This window comes from Dasypus novemcinctus, chromosome 7, assembly GCF_030445035.2.
Source record: "Dasypus novemcinctus isolate mDasNov1 chromosome 7, mDasNov1.1.hap2, whole genome shotgun sequence".
In the NCBI taxonomy this organism is placed as follows: domain Eukaryota; kingdom Metazoa; phylum Chordata; class Mammalia; order Cingulata; family Dasypodidae; genus Dasypus; species Dasypus novemcinctus.
This window is the reverse complement of record NC_080679.1, coordinates 62,621,913-62,634,977: the sequence shown is the minus strand read 5'-3', so window position 1 is coordinate 62,634,977 and position 13,065 is coordinate 62,621,913. Positions and strand designations below refer to the sequence as shown.

Sequence of the window (13,065 nt, the reverse complement as noted above, 5' to 3'; positions counted from 1 at the left end):
TCAGGAGACTGCTATGTGCCCTGCTATGTGACAAGTTAATGACCAAGGGTCACTGGCAGCCATTCCCAGAAGTTTTGGGGAGAAAGTATCACCTTGATGTTGCCTTTATTGGGACATTTTCCCAGGCTCAAAGCAGTAAGCTAATAAATTTCCACTGTTTAATCTGAACCATTTCATGGTATTTGCTTAGGTAGCCTAGGAAACTAAAACAGATTTTGTTGCCAGTAGTGTGATATTGCTGCTATATATATCAAAAATGTAGAAATGGTTTTGGAATTGGGTGTTGGGTTGAGGCTGGAAAAACTATGAGGTGCTTTGTAGAAAAAGCCTAAACTGCTTGAAGAGACTGTTGGTAGAAATATGGATGTTAAAGATACTTCTCAAGAGGCCTGAGGTGGAAATGAGCAATATGTTATTTAAAACTCCTTGTTTTAAAATGGCAGAGAACTTAATGAAATTGAGTTCTGATGTTGAATGGTGGCAGAAATTGAAAATGATAAACTTGGATTTCCAAGGTAAATGTTGAAAGTATAGTCTGGTTTCACCTTATGGCTTAAAGTGAAATTAGAGAAGAAAGGAGTGAGCTGAGAACTGAACTCCTGGATAAAAAGAAATAAAACATTGATGGTTTGGAAAATTTTGAGCTTCTAGAAAGTAAGTCCCAAGAGAATAGTGCTCCCTGTGCAGGTTTAACTAAATATGGAACCAGCCGGTCATTTCACTGCAAATCAGAATTGGAGGTGCAGTTAACCAGGAAGGATTTGTGGAACATTCTTTCATCTGATGGCTTGGACCTGTATCTACTACCTGCAAAATTGATAAACTTTTTGTGAGATCAGTGTGAACAAAACCACTGCCAGCCTGGACTGAAAAGGACAGAGAAAGGACAAATTGAAGGAAAAATCACTGCAAGGGCAGAAACATGGAAACTGAGGTCTTTCACTGAAAACATCTTCTTGGGCTAAGGGAGTGTGGAAATTGTGACAGTGCCCCAGCACTTTGAGAAGACCAGCCTACCTTGCTTTTGTTCAGGAACAGTGCTACTACCCCAGTGTTCTCCGAGGGTAGAATGTATGCCCCTGAAATTCCGGAAAGCCAGGCTGCCATCACAATGCTTGAAGTGGGTGGATCCTTCACACCATTGAGAGAAATTAAAGCACTTGGAAGGATTGGGGCTGCTACTCCATCAGGCCCAGGTGACAAAACATCATTTTATAACTTACTCTTAGACCATGAAATCTAATGGAATATACCATGCTTGGTTTCTGAATTGTTTGAGACCTGTCACCCCTTGTTTTCCTTCCAATTTCTCCCTATAAAGAATGGAAATGTTTTCCTATGCCATTCTTTCTATTGAATATAGTAAGCAGAAAACTTTGTTCTCTAGGTTTCCCAGGTCCACAGATGGAGGGGAATTGTGTCGCAGAAAAGACCACACCCATAACTGACTTTGATGGGACTTTATACTAAGTATTACTCTGAAATGACTTAACACTTTTGGGATATTGTGATGGAATAAATATATTTTACAAACCCTGAAAAAACATGTTTTTAAATTTAATCCATGCCTGTGGGTGTGAACCCACTGTAAGTAGAACTTTTTGATGAGGCCACTTCAGTTAAGGTATGATCCAACTCAATCAAGATGGGCCTTACTGGTATTATTGAAGTCTTTTATAAGAAAATGAAATTCAGACAGGTAGAGAGAAAGCCACTGACAGAGCCAGAAGCTAAAAACAGCAGAACCTGGAAGAGAAGGGAGAGACCAAGAAATACCACCATGTGACAAGCTAAGGATCATGTGCCTATAGCAGCCAGCCCCAAGATGCAACAGACTTCTATGCCTTGATCTGGACATTTTCTCAGTCTCAAAACCATAAGCTAATTAATTCCCGTTGTTTAAGCCAAACCATGCCGTGGTATTTGCTTAAGCAACCCAGCAAAACAAACCATCAGTAACAAGTGAAGTTGAGGAAGAAACTCAACCTAAGAGTCTACTGTAACTGTAAACTGGTTTGTCCATGCAAATTTTAGCAAACACAATGTGTGGAACAGTGTGATTCAGGAAACCAAAGCAGCATATTTAAAAAGCATTACAGGAGGCCATATTAGAGGCTAATGTATTAAGTCACATGTGCTTAGGTAGCTGGAATATAGAGAAAGTATTTTATGTATAGACATCTAAGAGAAAAGGAATGGCTTTAGTGAAAATAAGCTGTTGGGTCCCTAAAGGACTTAGTAGGAGAAGAATTTAAGGCACCACTGGCAGAGAAACTGTTGGAAGTGTTTGACGCACTGTCTTCTCGAATGCTCGCCTTCCTGTTTTCTTCCTGACCAGGCTGAATCTCCTCCATAAACAGTGGCGTATCTCAAGTGTCGGTCAAAATGAAAGTGAATCTCCCTAGACAGGAGCACCTCCTGATGTTGAAAGGTTCAAGAGCCGCCCTCTAGAATGGTATGTATACCTGGGACATCGCTCTCTGATCAATACCCTTGCAATCACCAGACAGAATTTAACCAAAGAATCTGAGGTACCTACCTGATTTGGTGAGATACCCGTGAACCAAGGATGATTTACAGCGTGCTTCAAGAGTGGTTTCTCTTTCTGTCTCAGGTCTCTTCATGTGGCACTGATGAAGTTACCAGGCTTCGGTTTTATCAGTAAAATTAATGTAGTATTACATGACAGCAGTGCCAAGGATTTAGAAATACATCACGTTTCAACATATCACTGTGGTTTGTTAAAACTTACTGTAATTTACTTCAAAATATTGTGTATAGGGGAAATATGTCCAAAATCTTATGTCAGCTTTCATTTTCTGTACATGGAAAAGCAATTTTGAAAAAGTTTAATGATTTAATTGGGTCATTATTTAGGAAGAAAACAGGTCAGTTTTCCCATGGAAATTTTTTGTTTTCTGAAGACCTTTTATTTGAAGTGTTTCAGCTTTATTTGTGTTTTTTACTATCACAAATGCACTTTTTATTACTTGGATGCTCTAAATACATGGATGCCAGTGCTATCCTGAGCTGAGCTACAGAAATGATCAATAGATATATGAATTCATTGGATTTGTACTTACCTTCCTTATGGCATCCTTTTTTGAGGGACCATAGCAGGCATTGCCCTGTTATGATGTAGTCATCAAACATTCCAGAAGCTTACCAGTCCCATTTATAACTTAAATCATATTCTGATGACTGGAGTTAATAGGACCATCTCTGACTGTTGAACTAAGATGTTCTGCAATATTAAGTAATATAGTAATGGAACCTATATGCTTAACCTGAGCTGATAATCTGAACTGAAGTGGGTTATGGGTGGAGAGAAAGGAAAAGAGAAAAAGGAATTAATTTCCACATTCTTTATCTTTGAATCTCACAAAGTATATGTTAAGTAACTTTACCAAAATCACATAGCTAGTAAGTTACTGAGGCAACATTTCAACACAAGGCTGCCTCCATGTTTCCAAGATACTATGCTGTCTCCTAATTAAGGAAACATTTTCAGAGATCATTCTCTTACAGACTTCCCAGTTTGATGCGATTTTAGAACAATTCTGTTAACTGCTAGGTGTGATTTTGTATAAATTAGAAGCCACAAAATACAGTTAATTCCAGAGATACAGAGGCTAACTGTCACTGGGAATTTGTAGTTTTTGGTTATTCTTTTATTTCCCAAAACAGAAAATACTTGGAAAAGAGTATTTCAGCAGTCTAGAATGCTAGAATGATGAGTGCTTTGAAATTCATGGATAATTTCAACTTTATCAAAGCTCTTTGTCACCATTCTTCCCTATAAAAGTCAATTAAGAATTTTCACAAATTTTAATTTTATTGATGTTGAATGCCAAATGCACTAATTTAAATAGACATTTAACTTTACAGTATAAAATGTGAAAAATATAGAGATAATATCTTATTAGTCTAGAAAAAACAGTTTTTATTTAAAAGGAATTCTCACAAATACAGATGTCCTTGAAGTACAAGACTGAATAAGTTCAGACAACAGTAAAGCAATCCTCGATTCCATGTCTTACCATGTGAAATCATAAAGAAGGGGCAAGAAAAAGATAATTGCATTAATTCTTGAAAGAATATGCTATCCAATGGTTAGTTCCATATAAAAAATTGTGGCAAGTGGGTGTAGCTCAGTGACTGAGCACCTGCTTTGCATGTGCAAGGTCCTGGGTTCAATCCCCAATACCTACTTAAAAAATTGGTGGATTTAAGGATCAGTAATTTATTAATTTGAGAGTTGTAAAATATGTCAGTGAACATTAGCAATAAGTGAAAAGAATCATTATTAGGTACTTCTTCTGACTCTTGAGAATGAAATAGTGGTCAAATGAGTACTGTGACAGCATGACAGGAGTTCCCCACTAATGAGTGCCCTAGCAGTGGAACCCTCATTAAGTAATTCTCTAATGACTTTTGAGGAGAAGGAATTCATCTCTTAAATTTTTTTTTAAATAGTGGTGAAGATATGAACAATCCTGCCTTATGGCTCTTGCGTCTTGGGGCCTGGTTAGGAATTCTAACTCAAAGACCCTGGAAGGTTCCATTCTTGAGCCTATGTACTATATGCTGGAGTCTATGAACAATGACTTAATTGCGGGCAACTTGAAGACTGCTATGTTATAATAACTTCCTGTACAATTCCCTACTCCAAATTAGAATTCAAGAACCATAGTTCTAGGGTCTTGATACTGCTTAAGTGCCCCAGATATACAGAGGACACTTTTGGTTTTTTTATACTTTTTAAAAATTAAAGTTAATAGATCACAAAGAAAATTACATTAAAAAGCAAAAAACATAAGAGGTTCCCATACACCCCACTCCCCACCCCCATACCCCATTATTTTTGTAATTTGTATTTTTTTGAAGATATATACATCACCAAAAAAATGTTACGTTAAAAAACATAAGAGATTCCCCATATATCCCCCAACCCCCCAGAGGACACTTTTGTCACAAAGCCAGTCCCTAGTCTGGTTAAAGTGCAAAGCTAAATCATGTCTATGTTTTTAGTATATACTGCTGAAAATAAATCAAATCAGTAAATATTCTGTTTTTATATATATTTAGTGGAATTCAGTTCATTTTAAAATATAAAATGATCTTTTCCAGATGGATTAAAAATTAGTAGTTTTTAAATTGTCTTCAATTCAGACATCTCATTTTTAAATATTATTACATTCTTGTTAGTTATCTTCATGTGAATTCAATATTTTAAGTATCACTAATTTACTCTTTTAATTTTTAAAATTTTTAACAACTAATTTATTCTTTGTCTCTATAGTCTTAAGACTATTATTACTTCCTACATTAATATGGGTATTTCCACATCCTTTATATCTCTGGAATTAAATATGATGACTATTTTTAAGCTGGAAGTGATCTTACAGGGCATCTAATTCAGATCTTTATTTTGGAGAATGAAGTGATTTTCTTTTTTAAGTTTGTGGATTATATTCACATTTACCAGTAGTCACTTCAGTGAAATAGCATATTGGTGTTGATTTTTGATTTTCCTTTTTCCCCTGCTTTTCAGTAGACGAGTTGTCCCTACCATATCTTATTTTTTGTGATACTTCCACTTTAGGTCCTGTTTCCCTCGGATTTGGAAAGATTGTAATTATAAACTACATTCTAGGTCTAAGAAACACAGCTAAGAAATGTTCTCTTCACTAAGAGTACTAGATTATTGCATAGTGACCACAGAAGTAACATTACATTATTGACCATATGAAAACAACCCCACATGCCAAAAATTGCAGAAAAAGGAATTCAAGATTTTCCTACTCATCTCCTATCGAGATTTATTCCTTGGTTTCCACATGATGGGTCCAAACTTCTGCTCAAACCTAAAAGATCACCACCTGTGATTTCTAGAGAGGCAACTAATTATATGAAACAGTACTTAATCATTTCAAAACATGATTCAAAATCACGGTTATGATTGTAAAGTAGATCTATTGGAGTTTCAACTTAATTTGAAAAAAAGAAGCACTTAATCTGGTCTCACACACTAAATGAACAAATTAATTCTGGAAATATGAATAAACAATCAGAAAAAGGAGAACGGCATTTGAAGAGGTCTTAGAGTGTTTCAATTTCCAGCAGTAATTGTACTGAAAAGATTTTTCCTTTATCTAAAAAATTGCAAGATAGTTTAAAAGCACTAAATTTGCACTCTCTTTATAGAGCAAGATGGGCAATAGAACACACTATTTGTAACAGCCAAACTGGGATTATCGGGCACAATGAAATACTGTCTAGTAATGCAATGATTCAGAAACATTTAGGGCAAATATGGGTTTTCTGTGATGTTATTTACTGTAAATATGTGGTCCATCTTCATAAAAGAAAATTAGGTCTTATTGGGAAAATAAATTTATTTATACATTAATATGGTGCTATTTTTCATATATAATGAATTTCACTGTGAGAAAGAATATTGTGAATAAACAGTGCATGGACTGAAATAGTGAAATGAATAACTACTTTACTGACTTTTAAATTTTTAATAACTTTTTTATTGACCATTTGTTAATATAGCCTGTTTATTTTTAACATTATAGAAAAATAACTGTGTGGTATTATGTGTGCAATCTGTATCCCAAAAATGATTAAGTACCAGGTGAATTCCTGGCCCTTAACTAAAGAACTTTCTAGGTTCTACTTAAAAGAAGCCTTCTTTTAAATTAATTATGATAAATTATTGTTTAAACCGAATTTGAAGATAGCATGTTTCTTTTCCTTTTGTTGATGCTTTTCTAGTGATTGAATTAGATAATTCATGTGAAGTAAGATAAGTAGGTCAGATTTTGGTGACTCCCCCAATCTAATTTTACTGTATTTTTTCTTTCTTCATCTTAAGTGTACTGATTTTTTAAAAATAAAACTGAAAACAATGAAAAAATATAATAAAAAGCATTACAGATAAAAGAGGGAGGTGAGTCTGTGATTTTATTCATGTTTTGCATATATATCATAAGATGATTAATTTTTATAGAGAAATGACAAAGAAAATAATTATTAAATTCAACTAACGTGTATTATTAAAGCACGTCATTTATTTGTTATTTTTAGTTTGAAGGATTATTAATGAAATTATAAAATAAATATGTGGTTGAAATGTCACAGATAATTCTGAAATTTGATTGTAGAGTCAATAATGACTTCAATATAGTGAACTTTTATTATACTGACTAAACTCAAAATTTGAGATCTTATTTTAGTTAACATAATTATTTTGGAAGATTGTTATGTGAACAGAAAATGAAATAGTATACTCATTTTATTAGGTTACATTTGGTTCTTAATTATATCCTCTGTATATAATCAATTACAAATTCAGAGAATAAAATAGTCATGTACTTATTCTCCAAATGAGGGTAATGATTTACTCTGTTCATTAGTTACATGTTGCTTTGAAAGCTTAGACACCAAGACAATCTACTATTAATTACTTCCATATGTTGCATGATTACTAAATGAGAATATTTTATAACTATTCCTTTTTTTTTTTTCTTTTGAAGATTTATTTATTTATTTAATTTCCCCCCCTCCCCTGGTTGTCTGTTCTTGGTGTTTATTTGCTGCGTCTTGTTTCTTTGTCCGCTTCTGTTGTCGTCAGCGGCACGGGAAGTGTGGGCGGCGCCATTCCTGGGCAGGCTGCACTTTCTTTCACGCTGGGCGGCTCTCCTTACGGCGCACTCCTTGCGCGTGGGGCTCCCCGACGCGGGGGACACCCTTGCGTGGCACGGCACTCCTTGCGCGCATCAGCACTGCGCATGGCCAGCTCCACACGGGTCAAGGAGGCCCGGGGTTTGAACCGCGGACCTCCCATATGGTAGACGGACGCCCTAACCACTGGGCCAAAGTCCGTTTCCCTATAATTACCCAATATGGAAATAAAATAGCTTCACACACACACAGTCAACTTCCCAATATTTTATCACCTGTACTTTTTGAATTAGGTATCTTTTAGTCTTTTAGTCTCCACCTCCATGACTTAGTGCCACAGCCCTTTCTGAGTTAAACATAATCAGATAATTGAAATCTGGATATCATAGAGTCAATGCAGACTTTTACCACCAACCACTGTAATATAAGTTTCCTTAGAAAATTCACTCAGTTGTTGAATTAGTATAACTAAGAGATGGAGCACAATTCTCTTCTAAGATATACCAGTCGTTTATTTTCTGTATTTTAGTCAATGATCTATTATTGTGCTCATGTCATGGGATATGAATTTTGATATACATTCAACATGTGTTTAATGTTAATTTTTCAAGGGATTCATCATCTTAAACTGTGCTACACTGGAGTCATGATTACTAATCTTCATAAGAGGAAATTTCATATTTGTTATGTTTTCTTAAGATTCCCCTGATAACTTTGTCCGGAATAGAGCCTATGTGCATTCTTCTAGAGATATCAAATGCTACTAACATCATTGAGTATTTTCTAGAAATACTTATTTGATCCATGAGGTTACTACAAGCAAGGGAGTTGAGAGAGTAATTGTAAGGTTGTTAAGAAGCACCATCATTTGCATATTGATGATGCTTACATAATATTTTGAACACTATCCAAAGACTGCACTTTAACTTTCTGATGACTCTGGAGAACTGGCCTTAATACAGAGAATATTCAGAAACCAAATCTTTTGTTTCCCAAGCATAAAACCAAAGTTCTTTTTTTTTCAAAATTTTATTTATCTATGACTAAAAATTCAAAAAGCTTTTTTAAAATATTACATCTTTCAGAAATATTGTTGAGTCAGATTTGTTGATTAAGACAATAGAGAAGTTTCTCTATGAAAATATTTATAATTTAATTTATAATTTTAAAAATTCAGTACTATATATCTTATATTCCATTTTTCTAGTGCAAGAATTCTTATTATGTACAGAATAAATAACATCATTTTTGGTTGGCATGGGGAATTTCAACTACAAAGACAGGGTATAAAAATTAAGATTAGACTAAACATTGATTTCTCTCCACTACTGTGAGTGATAGCTTTGAGACTTAGAAGGAGATTACTCAATCATTTCATTACTCCATCTGTAAAATGGGTTAATAATATTACTTAATCTAGTAGGATTCAATGATCAATGTATATAGTCAATAATTATTAGATATATGATTGTAAGATGAGGATGAAAGTAACTTCAATGTTGAGTAGTTAATACTAAATATTTCATAGTGGAAATTTTTATGTACTGACAGAAATCAGGATAAAAATTGCAATATTCTGTTTAATAGTAAATATACTGTTTATCCAAAGTTTTGCAATGTGATAAACTAGTTGTTTTATTTTAGGAGCAGAATGCTGTTAGTGCTTTAATAGTTTTTGTATTGGTGCATGACTAAATAAAATTTTATTTGCTCTCTGGATTCCAGGCAACATTTTGCAAAATATTGAGAAGCAATAGTTGCCATTTTGAGCTTGTTTACAATAAATTTTTGAGCATTTTAATTTACATGTTCAGTTTAACCTTTATCAATTTTTTTACTTGGTGCATTGATTTTTATCAATAAAATGCAAAATTTGCTTTTAAAAACATAACACTATTGGCATAAATGCAAAGTACCGACTTACATTTCATTTTTAAAGAAATAATCTTCATTTTTAAATCTTTTAGTCTCAAAATATGGTGTGTAACTATACAGGCAAGTATTTTTGCACATTCATTTCCATCATTATGATAATATGCTTACAGAGATAAAAGCTGTTCTATTTCTTATTCTGCATTGTTAAATCTGTGCAAGTGTTTCAATTACCATAATTCTGAAAATTTTTATGGCTTAAAATTCTAAGGTAATATATTCTTTTTCTTGTGTTCAATTTCATTTTTTGTATTCAGTCTAAAATACCTGACAGCTGCCTTTGAATATGTTTTGTAGGTATTTGAAAAGACTAAAGTATAGGGTAAGACAGAAAAAAAGCAAGAACAAAGTTGATTCTGACAACCTAACATGTGATAAGAAAGAATAAGGTATTTTTGCCTATTGTATGGTACTTTGATAAAAATAGAATGAATCTTCAGTAAAACTACTTTATTTTTCTAAGTTTGGTGGTTTTGGATTTTTTTTTTTTTCATTTCATTGAATTTAACTCCCTCAACCTGCTTGGTAGCCATTTGGTCAATTAACATTTATAGACATTATTTATCATTGTTTTAGTTTGCTAAACTGCTGAAAGCAGAAACCATGAAATGCAATGAGAATTTACTAACTTACAAGCTTAAAGTTTTAAGGCTGAGAAAAATGTCCAAATCTAGCATCACTAGCAATGCTTTCTTCTAGAAGGGTGGCTGCTGACTATCCTGGACTCCGCTGTCACATGGGAAGGCATGTGGCAGTGTCTGCTGATCTCTCCTTCCTCTTCTGGGTTTTCTGTGCTTCAAATCCCTGCTTCTATGGCTTTCTCTCCCTTGGTCTGAATTCATCCTGTTTATAAAGAACTTGAGTAAAAGGATTTAGACCCACTGTGGGCCATACATTACCTGTAGTAACCTCATCAAAAGGTCTCACTTACAAAAGGTTTATACCCACAGGAATGGATTCACTTTAAGAACATTATTATCTGGGGTACATACAGTTCCAAACCACCACATTCATCAAGGAGGCACTGGGATTTGAGTATTATGGTTCCAACATTCAGGACAGACTAGTCTAGTAGGGATGGATCTCAGACAACCTGCTGAAATTGAGCCACATTGTGTACAAATAAATGATATTCCCAGTTCCAAGTTCTTGAAATGTTACTCTCCGCCAATTGTCTAATACTGAATGTTTCTATCTTTGAAAGCTTTTTTTCTTTCAGGCACTGACAATTCCTAGTACATATTTTTGCCATCTTGTTTGAAGTCATGATTGGCAGAAGATATTTTTTGGTCTCATTTATTTTTTTTCTCCCTCCCTCCCCCTCTCCCACCCTGCTGTTTTTGCTGTCTGTGACCATTCACTGTGTGATCTTCTGTATCTATTTCTCTTTTTGTCTTCTCTTCTCCTCTTTTTTCTAAGATTCACTGGGATTCCATCCTGGGGACCTCTGATGTGGAAAGAGTTTCCCTGTCAGTCAATTGCATCATCGCAGTTCCTGGTCTCTGCTGCACTTCATCTTGACTTTCTCCTTTGTCTCTCTTTTACTGCATCATTATTTTACTTCATGACTCACTTGGGCAGGCATTGGCTCGCTGTGTGGGCACTGACTCACCATGCGGGCACTTGGCATACCATGTGGGCACTCGGCTTGCCATGCAGGCACTTGCATGGGCACTTGGCTCACTGGGTGGGCACTCAGCTCATCACGTGGGCACTGGGCTCACTGTGCGGGTCCTTGGCTTGTCACACAAGCATGCTTTCTTATCTTCTTTTTCAACAGAAGGCCCCAGGGATTGAACCCAGGTCCTCCCATATGGTAGACGGAGGTCCTACCACTTGAACCACATCTGTTGGCCTCATTTTTTAAAAAATTATTCAAATATATCACTCATACATAAACATACATGAACAATAGTATACAATAATAGTTGTGAACTTACAAAACAAACATATGTAACATCATACAGGACTCTCACACCTCACTCTACCATCAATAACTTGCATTCTTGTTAAAACTTTTTAACTAATGGTTAGTGAGCATTGTCAAAATATTACTACTAGCCAAAATATTTTCCCCCAACCCCCCCTTATATTCTTTATATCATTTATATATGAACATACATAAACAAGAAGTGTATAGTAAAAGCTGTGAAGTTACAAAGCAAACATGCACAGTATCATACAGGGCTCCCATACATCAACCCTCCACCAACGCCTTGCATTGTTGTGAGATGTTTGTTACAAATTATGAAAGAATATTATCAAAATCTTACTACTAATTAAGGTCCTTATCTTATATTTAGCATATTTTCCCCAACCCACCCTATTATTATTTTTTAAATATATATTTTATGACAGAAGTTGTAAACTTATAAAACAATCATGCACACGTACAGAATTTCCAAACAACACCCCTCTATCAACATACCATACTGTGGTGGAACATTTGTTACAATAATATAATATCATCTGATTGTTACTACATCTGATTGTTACAACATTTGGCACACATTTTCCATACTGCCCAATTATCAACACAGTTACAGCTTTGGCATAGACACAAGAATATTTTATTACTGCTAACCATTATCCATAGGTCACTCCAGTTGTATCTTTCCCATGCTTCTCCACATTCCTGCCACTGTACAATAATGATGGACATTTGCTCTAGCTAACAAAGCACACTCCTGCATCTGTACCACCAACCACAATTCTCATCCACCTCTTGGTTTACTATGCTATTCTGTTCCCAGAATATTCTCTAACATTCTGTAAATTGGGATTTACATAACTAGACTACCATTTTTCAGCCACATCACCATTTATAAACTAGCTGTTACTATATGTTACCATCCACTCTACATTTCCACACTTTTACAGTAAAGCTAATTAAAAATGCTAAATACATTAAACATTAGTAGTTCATCTCAGTTCTCTTCTTATCTCCTTTAAGAGTCCACCACCTACCACCAAGTCTTGAAGCTATTTTCCAACAATTTCTTCTAGAAGCTTTATGGTTATTGCTTTTATTTCTAAGTTTTTGATCCATTTTGAGTTAATTTTTAGCTAAGGTATCAGATAGGGGTCCTCGTTCCTTCTTTTGGGTGTGGATATCCAGTTCTTTCAGCACCATTTGTTGAATAGACTGTTCTACCCAACCTGTGTGGGTTTGATAGGCTAATCAAAAATCACTTGACCATACATGTGAGGATCTGTTTCTGAACCATTAGTTTGGTTCCAAAGGTCTACCTGTCTGTTTTTGTTCCAGTACCATGCTGTTTTTACCACTATAGCTAGGTAATATAATTTAAAGTCTAGAGACGAGAGTTCACTTTTTCTTTTTAAGATGTTTCTGGCTATCCACCACCACTTACCTTCCAAATAAATTTGATAACTGTGTTTTCTATTTTTTAAAAAATGCTGGTGGACTTTTTATTGGGA

The 13,065-nt window shown here is 34.8% G+C and overlaps 1 protein-coding gene and 1 pseudogene across 1 annotated transcript in view; both read left to right on the top strand.

Moving 5' to 3' along the window:
• Nucleotides 1-13,065, top strand: part of ZNF804A (zinc finger protein 804A) — a 319,510-nt gene that overhangs the window by 146,207 nt on the left and 160,238 nt on the right. The window lies entirely within an intron of this gene.
• Nucleotides 5,679-6,436, top strand: LOC139439351 (shieldin complex subunit 3 pseudogene; annotated as a pseudogene).